The sequence below is a fragment of the Rhyacophila brunnea genome, unplaced genomic scaffold, assembly GCF_057557595.1.
Source record: "Rhyacophila brunnea isolate RB1 unplaced genomic scaffold, BYU_Rbru_1.0 scaffold_18, whole genome shotgun sequence".
In the NCBI taxonomy this organism is placed as follows: domain Eukaryota; kingdom Metazoa; phylum Arthropoda; class Insecta; order Trichoptera; family Rhyacophilidae; genus Rhyacophila; species Rhyacophila brunnea.
In genome coordinates, this window is record NW_028232837.1 from 34,567,572 (window position 1) to 34,581,059 (window position 13,488).

Consider the following 13,488-nt stretch of genomic DNA (forward strand, 5'->3'; position numbering starts at 1 on the left):
CAAAAGTGCAACTTTACATGAGAGCCAAAAATCGTTATTTTAGATTCTTGTAATTCAACAAAGAAAATGTTTATTTAAAACCTAATGTTAATATTTTATAATTTATTGTGTATTGTACATTTATCTTGCTTATGATGATGTTAAAATTTATAGGGATTGTTATAAAAAAATATGAAAACAAGGGTTACTTATGTAGTTAGCGTTAAACTTTACTGACGATTTAATAAGAAATTGAAAAGATTGACATAACTTTGTTTGACTATCATGTAGCCATAAATGTAAAATAACGTTATCTCAAAAAAAAACACTTTTTTGTAGATAACGTTGTCTGACTTTAAGCACTCGATTTAGCATGTTACATTCTCAAATCTTGTGAATTATTAAAATTAATTTAATATTAGGTACTTAATTTAAAATATACATAAAAATATGGAATTTAATGTCAATGTCAGTAAATGAAAATAAGTCTCCAGAACCACGAGATAAATGTCTTCTTGCGTATAATAATTGATAGCATAGATATTAAATTTGATAGTATATAAAATATATATTATTTTGCACTGTCAAGAAAAACCCAATATTCGATCCGGTATCTCTTCTGGTCGTAACGATTGACACATTACTCTGAGCGACGTTTGCTCTCAATAAATCGAATTGTTTACGTTGTCCAAATTCATGCTGACCAGGAAAAAGGTTATTGACCGTTATATATATATAGGTATTTAGACTCATACCATCTCATAGAAAAATACCGTAGAATTAATATGATGCAACATTTTGACAAGCACTGTTATTCTGTCAAAAAAGTGACGTTAAAAATGTGTGCAATTCTATATGGCTACTTTCGCAATGAAATCATTCACTTTATATTATATACGGAAGCAATTGTATATTACTATTTATATTGAGTATTGAGCATACGTTATTATTCAGAACACCTCAAAATCATATATAAGTATTAGAATTCGAACTATATTTTATTGACATAGAAAAAATATTTGTGCCGGGGTGTTTTACCAATTCAATTTTTGTTTTAAGTAATTTTTTGTAGTCTAGTTTGATACTATTTTATTGATTAGGTATTATGAAGAAAAATCGTGAAAATGTTCTGAGTCGAGTTGAGTAGAAGTAGCAATAGGAAGTCATTCATCAGGCATTGGAAAGACTTCGGGATATAAATAATCATGCGATTTGAAATATTACCACGTTTTTATTAGCTCGTATTCCTGTTGGTCCGGTACAGATTTTTTCTTGTGTGTCCAGTATAATTTTCTTCTTTTTTTGTCCAAAATTTGTATTGGACGATTGAAGATTTTTAACTTACTTCTCGACCAGCTAGATATTTGAAACTTTTAGAATATATCAGAACACGACGACAATGCATTCTTTTAATACTTTTAGCGATTTTTAAACAGAATTGAATTCATTTTCAGTTAATTCTGGTTTGTATGGAAATTTATTATTGTTGGTTGCTAAGGGGGTCCTAGCAACTAAATTATTTATATATATGTGCGTTACAATGGAAATCAATATGAAATGTCAAAATGACATTTCAGTATTCTATATTTATTCAGTATTTCTATCAAGCAAAATAAAAAGTTTTTTATTAATACATAGAATTTTAAGTTTACATGATTCAACATTCATTCATTTGAACAAACATTTCATTTACACGAACAAACAAATCATTTATATGAAAAACGTGGTATATAAAAAGTTAAACTCTTCATTGATACCTTAGATAGTGGATGCAGTCCATCAATGAAATGAATTAATTTTTTTACTATGCGAGATAGTTTTCTAACAATTGTAGTAAAATGCTTTCTTTCGATACCTATAACTTTTGAAGTGTAGTGTGCTAAAAAAGAATATTATATCATTGACGTATTATAGTGTAGTAATATCGCTATATATCAGGGTTGGCGAACCTTTTTATGTACGCGTGCCAAAATTTTCCAAATATTATTTTTCAACTGTCTGACGTGCAGAGCAGTTTTTCATCAGGAAAGAATAGTTTTTAAAAATCCTATTAAAAATGATGATGTTCTAGACACCACTCACAGAACAAAGCAGACGTATTTATCACTTTTAATTAATTACGCCATACATTCGGTCCACCAATTTTGAAACTGTCTGCCCGATTTACCACTACTTCACCAAGTTTTTGTTTCTTATTTGGTGCAGTATTTTTTTGTGGTAGAAATGAAATTATTTGTTATTATATTCATTAGTTTGTTTCTTATCGCACAAATTTATATGAGAATTGCTTCGATCAGATGAGGCATCCTCTCGTTACAGTGGTCTCAAGCATCGTAAACGGGTCTAGGACGATTTGGCACCGGACAACTGGACGCCACGGAATTCGAAAATAAATAGACGTTAGGTAAAAATATGTAATATTATTATTTATATTTAAATGATTATATTATAATTTAATAGTTGGTGGGAATGTAAATATGCAGACATAAATAATGATTTAATCGTACATATGTTTAAGTTCCAACGAAAAAAGAGTTTTTTATTTTATATAAAGCCTTAGGCATGGTAATTCTCAATTCGCAATAAAGAATACATTATGTTAAGAGTAAAATGAATTAAAACTACTAAGTAGTAGATAGAAACTGATTAAAATACCTCGTCTACGTTCTGTATACGTGTCTACGACAGTGCGGCGTCCAATTGTCCGGAGTCTAGTCGTCCCATTCCCTCGTAAATCGATCAAAATTAGAGGTTCACGGCGTGGCATTCTCCGCCGCCTAATGACGTTAGTGTGATAATATAGACGCATAAAGTCTAAGGAACGACCTATGCAATAATATATTTACATTAAACGGAATTCTTATTCTTGAAGAGTATTTGCCTGTTAATTTTTATACAATGCGATCAGTCATTTATTATTATCATATGTATTTTTTTTCCTCAAACGCATGCCATGGGTTCGCTACCCTTGCTATATATTATTATATACCTATTATAACGATGTTCGCGGTGCGTGTAACTATGAATACGCTACAAAGTATTACTTAAAAAATAACAGTATTTATGTGAATAATGTTCATTCACTCGTTAGCGATAGCATAGATATATTATTCGAACATAACCACAGTGACAAATGCTAAATCAGATTGTCAAGACACCAGCACCTGTAGAGCTTCAATCTATGCCAGCGCATTTTCATCACCTTGCAGTCCTCCAGAAACGCACATAGGATGCAGGTCGCAGCGAAATGCTCGGCGGTTTGGATTTGTCCGCACTTGAAGATACTAACTAGGGTTACTTCACGTATACATGATATACGCACATCGGGTATATCTGTTTAGGTAACGATGCGGGGGAGTCGGGATTCTGGGATATGTACCATAAGGTCTATCACTAGAGTTCTTTACTTTAGCTCCATTGTTCATTCAAATCTGTTCCTCTCCTGGCATCCCGTAAGATTTTCTTATGAAGATATCATGTCAATATGAAGTGAGAGTTTTGGTAAACGTTTATCATTATCAGCATTCATCTGCGGCATCAGCGCCGTAGTAAAGAAAAATCGAAAATATTCGCGTTTCTTCACATATTTTTCCGCCAATTAAATGTGCTGCCCCCGAGCAATGCATGCCTAAATCACGGGACGTCACTGCATATTTTATTAAGTTGGCAACATTTTACAACGTTTTTCTTAGCTGGTATTATTATTTGTCCGTTGGTTCTTTGTCCGGTACAAATCTTGCATTCGATTTTTAATTAACTTTCCGACTAGCTAGACATTTGAAACTTTTAAAATATATCAGAACACGAAACCAATGCAATTTTTTTTAAATATTTTTAGCCATCTTTAAGTAGAATTGAATTCATTTTCAGTTAATTCTGTTTTGTATGAAAAGTTATTTCGACACCATTATTGGTTGCTAGGCTCTGGGGTCCTACCAACTAAATTATTAATAATAATATAATTATACGTGCGTTACTATGGAAATCAATATGACAATTTTGTGATCGTTGCTAGTCAAGTCAAGTTTATAGGTATGGTTCAACAGAATTTAAAAACGTTGTATATATAAAGTTCTTTTAATCTTGTAATTATTTCTTTATAGGTAAAAGACTTTTAAAATCATACAATCAATAATTAAGGCGCAAATTTATTCACTTTCATTATTCATGGGATAATGGTCTGAATAATGTAAGAATCAGTTAAATTTGTCAACCGTTTCACTCATCCGGCTATTGTTTATACCGACATACTATTTTTTTTATTACCTATTAAAAAAACAAAACTTTTGATTTATCTATAGATATATTTAAATTTAGGAGCGCACATAAGTGAAGCGGCAAATAATTTTAAACACTATGTGGAACAAAATTTCATGTGCAATAAACGTAAAATAAATTGAAATAATATATTTTAAATAAATTTATACTAAGATTAAAAAAAATACATTTTGTTCAAATTCTTGCGGTTTTCGACAGATTTACTTATAGACACAGGCGATAATAGTTGCAAAGTTTGCCACTAGTTAATTCGTAATGCATTATGACTAAACTTGCAGCTAAGAATTTTAATGTCAGTCCATAAGTCATATTATTTTGCTTCACTTTCATAATATTATATTAGGCTCCATCAGAAAGATCTAAATGGAGCATAATAGATTCAAATAGTTTCCAACAACCTCAGAAACATACATGTTATTAAAAAAATATTAAAAAAAAAACAGCTACCGAGTAGAACTTGAACCCATATCCATTGCGATCCGAGCGATGAGATTTACCGAATAAAGTATCAATTATATCTTTTTGCGGTAATATTTCAAAGCCACGCACACGATGGGGTGATAATGTTACAAAAGATGCCAACCAGCTGCTAAAAATCAGGAACTGGAAAAGACGTGCGGAGGACCGTACCGGCTGGAGGACGGCGGTGGAGGAGGCCAGGGCTCGACTTGAGAAGAATATTTCAAATAACATTATAATTGACGTTCATCTTTTATCAATTTAAATAAAGGTATTAACAACACTAACTACAATTCACCATAAAAGTCATCTTAAAGAGTCGTGGGTCTTCAAAATCTTCTTTTCAAATTCCGGATCTAGCAAAATTGACATATTGTTTTTTTTTCAATGCGTCTTTAAACCCAGAGCACGGACTTAATATGTTGAGCAAGTGGAAGACATCCATTTCTCGTAAAACAAAAATCTGTTACAAAACCTCTTCATGAAGTAGCCAAGATCCGCATAGGGGTGTAGAGCCAAAACATGTTATGCCTATCCATCATGAAAAATTCATGTTTTCATACTAAGTGTACAATTCTTTGGCTTTTCCGAGCTATGCCGCCGACATTTTGTTCATATTTATTCAATTAATTATTTTTGTTAAGCATTGTATCGATAGCTTAATCGGTAAAGCTCACCGACAGCTTTCAACGGACAAGAATAAAATCCTGTTCAGACCAAATGTGCAATAATTTTATCTTTATAAAGTTGATTACAATTGTCAGCCATATCCACATTGGCAAACAGTTGCTGGCAACCTCATTAAATTTCATGATAATTATCATAATTTTTATGACCATAAAATATCTAAATTAAATTAATAACTTATTGCCAATGTGAACATCGCTTAAGATGAACACTTCTAAGAAAAGTTTCAAGTCATCAGCGAAGAAAACAATATAACATTTTAATTTTCATTGATATCTATATATATAAAACAAAGTCGGGTTAGTTACACCATTTATAACTCAAGAACGGCTGGACCGATTTTTATGATCTTTGATTTGTTGGATTTGTCTTCGTCCCGAATAGCAGAATAACTACATCGGATAAATCGCGGAAAAAAATAATTATAAAGAAAATTCATTTTCTCATACATTTTGACATTTTGAACAATGAACGCGCAATCGAAAATAAAAGAAAATCACAAAAAAATTAAATCCATATACAACGATACATGACAGAAAGAATAAACAAGAAACAAACAAACAAATGAAAGGCATTGTGTGCATTATCTATCCTTTGACAGTTGATTCAGTTCAGCCTCAGATAATCCCGAAAGACTTTGTTGTATACTCCAGCGAATTTTGGAGGAAGTTGTCCTGCCTGAATCTTTTTTACTTCTTCGACAGCTTCCAAAAATAAAGCCAAGGGTAAAATTACATGATCTCATTGCTAGTATTGCTCATTAATTACCTACCAATTTCAAAAACCATCATTCGAACTTCATTCGACAATCGATCTACGTGAATAATCGAGCCGATTACCAGCTAGGTGCGCAAATAGCTATTTCGATCGTGATTTTCAAACAGTAAGTTGCCTTCGAAGATGTTCACTTTTGTGAGGTTATCAAATTTGTGATTGTGTGTGCATCAATAACTGCTTCATTATGTAATTTTGAATTATGTGATTAATTTTCCAGTGTTTATCATTTGATGATTCGTCAAAATGCTGACAACTATTTGCTGCGATTTCGTCGATTGTTTAAAATCGAGACGGAGCGCCTCACTTTCATTTGGTTTAACCAAGCCAAACTGCGATCGGAGGAGTATATTCATTTACGCGATGCAATCAGCACCGTAGGAGATGCAGCTAATGTTGGTCGATTGACTATTCTATCGGCGACGTACATTAGCAGCCCACGTCATATGCATGAATATGCGCAAGATGCAATGACATATGTTCGTCATTACGGTCGTCCAGATCTATTCATCACCTTTACATGAAATCCGAAATGAATAGAAATTGTTCAACTGCTACTCCCCGGACAAACATCAAGTGATCGGCACGACATCACCGCACGTGTGTTTAAACAAAAAATCCTGTCGCTGATTAACTACATTGTTAATCATCGCGTCTTTGGGGATACTCGATGCTGGATGTATTCGATTGAATGACAAAAACGAAGCTTGCCGCATGCACACATTCTTATTTGGTGAGTCGAAAGAATTTGACCAGACCAAAAAGATGACATCATCTGTGCCGAGATTCCTGATCCCGAAACCGATCCAGACCTGCATGATGTTGTAATTACTTACATGATTCATGGACAGTGTGGCGCCATCAACCCCCAATCACCGTGCATGGTCGACGGCAAGTGTTCCAAGCGTTATCCATGAAGTTTAACGGCGGAGACTATCACTGCCAATTATGGTTATCCACTGTATCGGCGTCGATCACCCAATGATAACGGTAGAACTATCACAACGAAAATGAAGTGAAACGATATCGTGGTCGACAACACTTGGATTGTTCCGTATTCGCCACTTTTTTCCAAAACATTCAAGGCGCATTGCAACGTGGAGTTTTGCAATTCAGTGAAGTCCATCAAATACATCTGCAAATATGTCACCAAAGGCAGCGATATTGTAGTTTTTGGCGTTCAAACTCCCAATACCAACGATAAAATCACGCACTATCAAGTTGGTCGATATGTGAGCTGCAATGAAGCAATTGGCGTATTCTCTCATTCCTCATTCATGAACGTCATCCCACTGCTGTACATTTGGCGGTGCATCTGGAGAATGGTCAACAAGTTTATTTCAACGCATCGAATGTTGCTCAACGTGCTGAAATATCTCAAGCGCCAACATTGACCAGTTTCTTTTCGATTTGCCAAAGCGATCCTTTTGCACGAACGTTGTTCTACTCTAAGATGCCACGTTATTACACTTGGAACGCTTCATCGAAGAAATTTCAACGTCGGAAGCAAGGCGATGCGGTTCCTGATCATCCGGATGTGCATTATACTGATGCTCATGGTCGCATTTACACAGTTCATCCGAAGAATGGCGAATGATTCTACTTGCGGTTGTTGCTGGTAAATGTTCGTGGGCCGACATCATTTGAATCACTTCGAACTGTGTGCCCAACATTTTGTGCTGCATGTCAAAAGCTCAATTTGCTTGAAAATGATACTCATTGGGACATGACAATCGCTAAAGCATTTGTTTCTGCATCTCCAAGTCAGATACGCACATTATTTGCTATCATTATTTCGACATGCTTCCCATCAAATCCACCTGAGCTGTGGAACAAGTACAAGGATGACATGTCAGAAGACATTTTACATCAAATTCGTGTCAGTTCAGAGAATCCCGATCTCGAAGTGAATGAGGAAATACATAACCAGGCTTTGCTTTAGATCGAAGAGATGTGTTATCTCATGTGCGGCAGTTTGTTAGTCAAGTTAGGAATGCCAACGCCTGATCGTGGAATGAATGACGCTTTTAATCGAGAATTGGAACGTGAACGTGAATATGATCAAGATGCATTGAACCTATCGGTTCGATCAAATGTACCAATGTTGAACCCCAAACAGAAGGAAGCGTACGATACGTCAATGAAGGCAATTGATGATGGAAATGGTGGTTTATTTTTCCTCGATGCGCCTGGTGGAACTGGGAAGACATTTCTCATGACATTGATTTTGGCCACTGTTCGTGCGAAATCCGAAATTTCTGCAGCAGTTGCTTCTTCTGGGATAGCGGCCACGTTGTTAGAAGGATGCCGAACGGCTCATTCAGCGTTAAAATTGCCGTTAAACCTTCAAATGACTGAAACACCAACAAGCAGTATTGCGAAACACTCAGCAATGGCCAAAGTTTTGGTAGCAAGTAAAATCATCACCTGGGATGAATGCACAATGGCGCACAAATGCGCATTGGCAGCACTCAATCGAACTATGAAAGATCTGTGCAATTACTCAAGATGTTTTGGTGGCGCAATGATTCTACTATCTGGCAAACCAGTCATTCCAAGATCGACCGCTGCCGATGAAATGAACGCTTGCCTCAAATCATAGACTCTGTGACGCTATGTGAAGAAACTTCGGCTGACGACGAACATGCGAGTTGCATTGCTAAACGATCCATCTGCCGACGATTTCTCTAAGCAATTGCTGACTATCGGTAACTGCCGTGTTCCTGTCGACGAATCGAACGGATTGATTTCGTTTCCTCCGAATTTTTGAAATTTCGTCTCAGCGAAGGACGACCTAATCAACAAAGTGTTCCCGAACGTAACCACAAAAATCACAATTGGTTGAGTGAACGAGAATTTTTTTCGGCAAAGAACAAAGATATGGATCACTTAAACTCCACAATTCAAAATCAAATCGTTGGTCCAATGCATTCCTCCAAATCTATCGACTGTATAATAAACGAAGAAGGAGCAACCAACTATCCAACTGAATTTTTAAACTTATTGGATCTGCCTGGCTTGCCACCGCACAATTTACAACTGAAGATTGACTTGGTAGTTATCATGCTTCGAAATCTGAACCAACCAAAACTATGTAATCTATTTCATTTTGATTTGATTTTTGCACATTTATTGAACTTAATTCATTTTGAGTATTTTAATTCAGCTAATAAGTTAACACAAGATTATTGATTCTGAGGCGGTACGAAGTTCGCTGGGTCAGCTAGTTTTATTTATAAAAATCGTAAATAACAATATAGGTACCCAAGATTCAATCCGTTGTTTTTTATATCGTTTTATATTTTAAATCTCTTTTGGGTCATTTGCCTTCAATGGAGCTCACTTCAATCTGTACGAAGAATATTAATTATGATGCAAGTATCGCACAGGTATCGTGTGTATTTCAATATTGTATTATAATAAGTACCTATGCGAAATGCGGTAGTAAAAAAGGTACCTAGGTACCTATTACTCCCGCTATTATGCAATATTTTTTCTTCTGCCTATCCAAGCGGTAGGAAAGTGCTTGTAAAACTTTTCAGTTAACTTTATGTTTTGTATCAATAATTATCATAAAGCATGTATATCCTAAACAAGTGGTTAAAAATCAGTAATAATCATAATGGTTTGGCCTGATATTCAAAAAAATACACGTATGTATTTATACTAAATCAAAGTATTTTTTCGACTTTAAAATTAATGACACTTTCATCAAATTTTAATATAACTGAGTTGCCTAGAGTCATAACTCACATATTTCAAAACTCGAGTTTTGAGATAATCGCAAAAAACCATCAGAGCACTGTTTTTCGTAATTGGAAGAAAATTTTTGAACTCCCTTGAATATTAATGAGTGAGTGAGTCAATTTACATTATTTTTTTAATATAGATAAGACACAGCACATTGTGGAAAATAGAGCTCCCTGATTGGTTAGAAAGGCCATGTTGACAGAACTCATATTTTTCAATGAAAAATGTGAGTTATGACACCAAGTCAACTTTGTCGATGATTTTTCCATGGTTTAACTTAATATGTGTCTTTATATAGCTTAACGCCTTTAGAATCAAAAATATCTAGGTGACTCAATTACAACTCAACTTTAACAACTTTATTCTAGTCACTGCACGAAACTGTTTATTTTGATCGCTAGTTATTGCTTATTATTTAAATGCCCCCACACCGTGGGTGACATTGACACCCACGGTGGCCGCGCGGCTTAAGCGTTGGACTATCACGCCATGGGTCTCAGGTTCAAATCCTGGGTCTGGCAAGTACACATATTGTTTTTCAATTTGTGTGTGAGTCAGGGTATGGACCTAGTAGGTTGAGCAAGTGGCTGAAATCCATTTCTCGTAAAAAACAAAATCTGTTAATACAAACCTCTACTCTGTGGAGGCCCATAATATGATCCTATGAGGATCGAACATGGTCGGAAAAAAAAAATGCAGTATGGTAAACTGTTTGTAGAAAATGATGATTGTATCATATTTAGTTAAATACGAGGGTGGGTCAATAATTCCTTAGAAAAAAGCATTAAAACAGTTTTATTTTTGTATTTTTTTTTATTTCTCAACATAATCTCCTTGGAGCTCAATACACTTGGTTAGACGTTTCTCAATTTTTTTTAAACCGTCAGAAAAATAAGTTTTCGGAAGGTCCTCAAAATAAGCATTTGTCCGATCGATGACTTCTTCATTTGAAAAAAAACGTTGTCCACTTAGCCATTTTTTTAAGTTTGGGAAAAGAAAAAAGTCACTGGGGGCTAAATCTGGTGAATACGGTGGGTGGTCGACCAATTCGAACTTCAATTCTTCAATTTTAGCCATTGATCGTAAACATGTGTGAACACGGGCATTGTCCTGATGAAAGAGAATTTTTTTCCTGTTTAAATGAGGCCGTTTTTCTTCAATTTCGTTTTTTAGCTGGTCCAATAAAAATGCATAATAATCCCCTGTTATTGTTTTTCCTTTTTCCAAATAGTCAACGAAAATAATTCCACGTGCATCCCAAAATACAGTAGCCATAACCTTACCAGCTGATTTTACGGTTTTCGCCTTCTTTGGACATGGTTCGCCTTTCGCAATCCACTGCTTTGACTGTTCTTTCGTCTCGGGAGTATAGTGGTGTATCCATGTTTCATCTACAGTCACAAAGCGACGAAAAAATGCATCCGGATTGCGTTGCATGAGCGACAACAGGGCTTTAGAGGCCACCACCCTATTGCGTTTATTGTCGACTGTGAGCAAACGCGGCACCCATCTTGCAGAAACTTTTTTCATGCCCAATTTGTCATGTAAAATAGAAATGACGCTACCTTTTGAGATCCCTGTAACCTCAATTATCTCACTCAACTTTAATCTTCGGTCACTTAACACCATATCGTGGATTTTATTGATCATTTCTGGTGTAGTCACCTCTACAGGACGTCCTGAGCGTGGTTCATCCTTTGTTGATGTACGACCACGTTTAAATTCATTTAACCAGTTATAAATAGTTGCAAGTGAAGGAGCAGATATGCCGTGAACTAAATCCAACTCATTTTTTATTTCCTTTGCTGTTAACCCTTTTATATTAAAATGTTTAATAACAGCTCTAAACTCAATTTTCTCCATTTTTGTAAACAAGCAAATTTTTTTTTTAAATGTACGAAAATAAAAAACAACAACCCGACCAATCTGATTGAAACTTCGCAGCATACTGAATCGGTAGTGCTGCTGCATGAAAACAAACCGCTTACAGTACTAGTCGCGCCACCTGTCGGCTTTTCTAAGGACTTATTGACCCACCCTCGTAGCATAAGAACGAAATATGCAACAGATTTTATTTATTTACTGCATACAGGTTACCGCATTGTATTTGAAGTTAAGCAATATATAGCACTACAATCGGAGCTCACTATTTAGTGCCATGGTCTATAGATGTGTCATAATAGCTTAACATTATAAAATAATAATATACAAAATATTTGCGGGAAAATCGTTTAGTAGAGACATAACAATGTCTTAAGCGTCGGCTTGTAATGTCGTGGGTCCCGGGTGCGAAACCTGGGTCTGGAAAATACACATATAATTTTCTTATTTTATGTTTGTAGTCATAGTATGGAACTAATAGGTTGAGCAAGTGGCTAACACCCACTTCTCATAAAAACAAAATCTGTTAATAAAACCTCCACTCTGTGGAGGCCCATATGATTGTCTTAGGATCGAACATGGTGAAGTAGTAGAGATAGAATGTAGAGCTAGGAATTGAGATAAGTGGATGTAACTGTGAGAATACTTACTTCTAGCAGTGGATCCATCTTTGGTATATCATAATGAATGGCGTCTTTGTTTATCGTTTATTTTATCTGTCATATAATATGCTGGGTATATTTTTCTAATAGGAGTATACATAGTGGCTCAATACAAAGTAATATTTACCGTTGGTTCGGCCAATTATTATTAGAATCGCTTTCATTCCTATATTTCATTCTTACCCCAAATCCATAGTTATTGCTGCAAGTCTAGGCGACCAGTAGTTAGGGGTCATCAGTAGATCGTGATTGAATAATATCCAGTTACTTTAAGACAACGGACGCGTGTACACATATAATATCCACCGTCACAATCATTCGACCAATCAATTACAGTCCACTATAAAAAGCGCAACCAACCATATTATAAATATCTAATAGATTTTAGATTCGTTCTCTTTCATTCCGTATGAGCCGTCGTATAAGAAATATACAAGAAATAAAACGATTATATTTTATTTTCTACGTATATGATAAAAAGTGTCTATTATAATAATAATTCTCGTATGGTAATTCAAATTGTTAATTTTTTTTCTTCTATAAACAGGTACCTACCTAAAATTTTTAAAAAGTAATTATCAGTCAATAAAACTTTACCTTTCTTTTTAAAAGATCACGTAACAAAACACCTACAACATTCGACAAATTAAATAAAAATCATATAAAGCATCTAATAAACGCGAATTTCAAGTTATAAGTTACAAAGTTTGATAATAACTGCATAAATGAAACTGATTAAATAACAGCATAGCCTACACTGAGCATCGCAAAAATGTCATGAAAAAAATATTGTACTAATAGTTACGACGGGTTATCGATCGCAAAAGTATTTTAATATGATTAATCTATTCTGTGGTATGCAGGAAATAAAATAAATTAGAAAAATATAATGAGTCGAATTAGTACTGTCATAGTTATATGTAAACATCGCATGTATGTGTTATGTGTACAGCTTTCCGGAAAGGAAGGAAGAAACAAAATAAAATATTTAATTCTACAATATGTACAATATTCATTG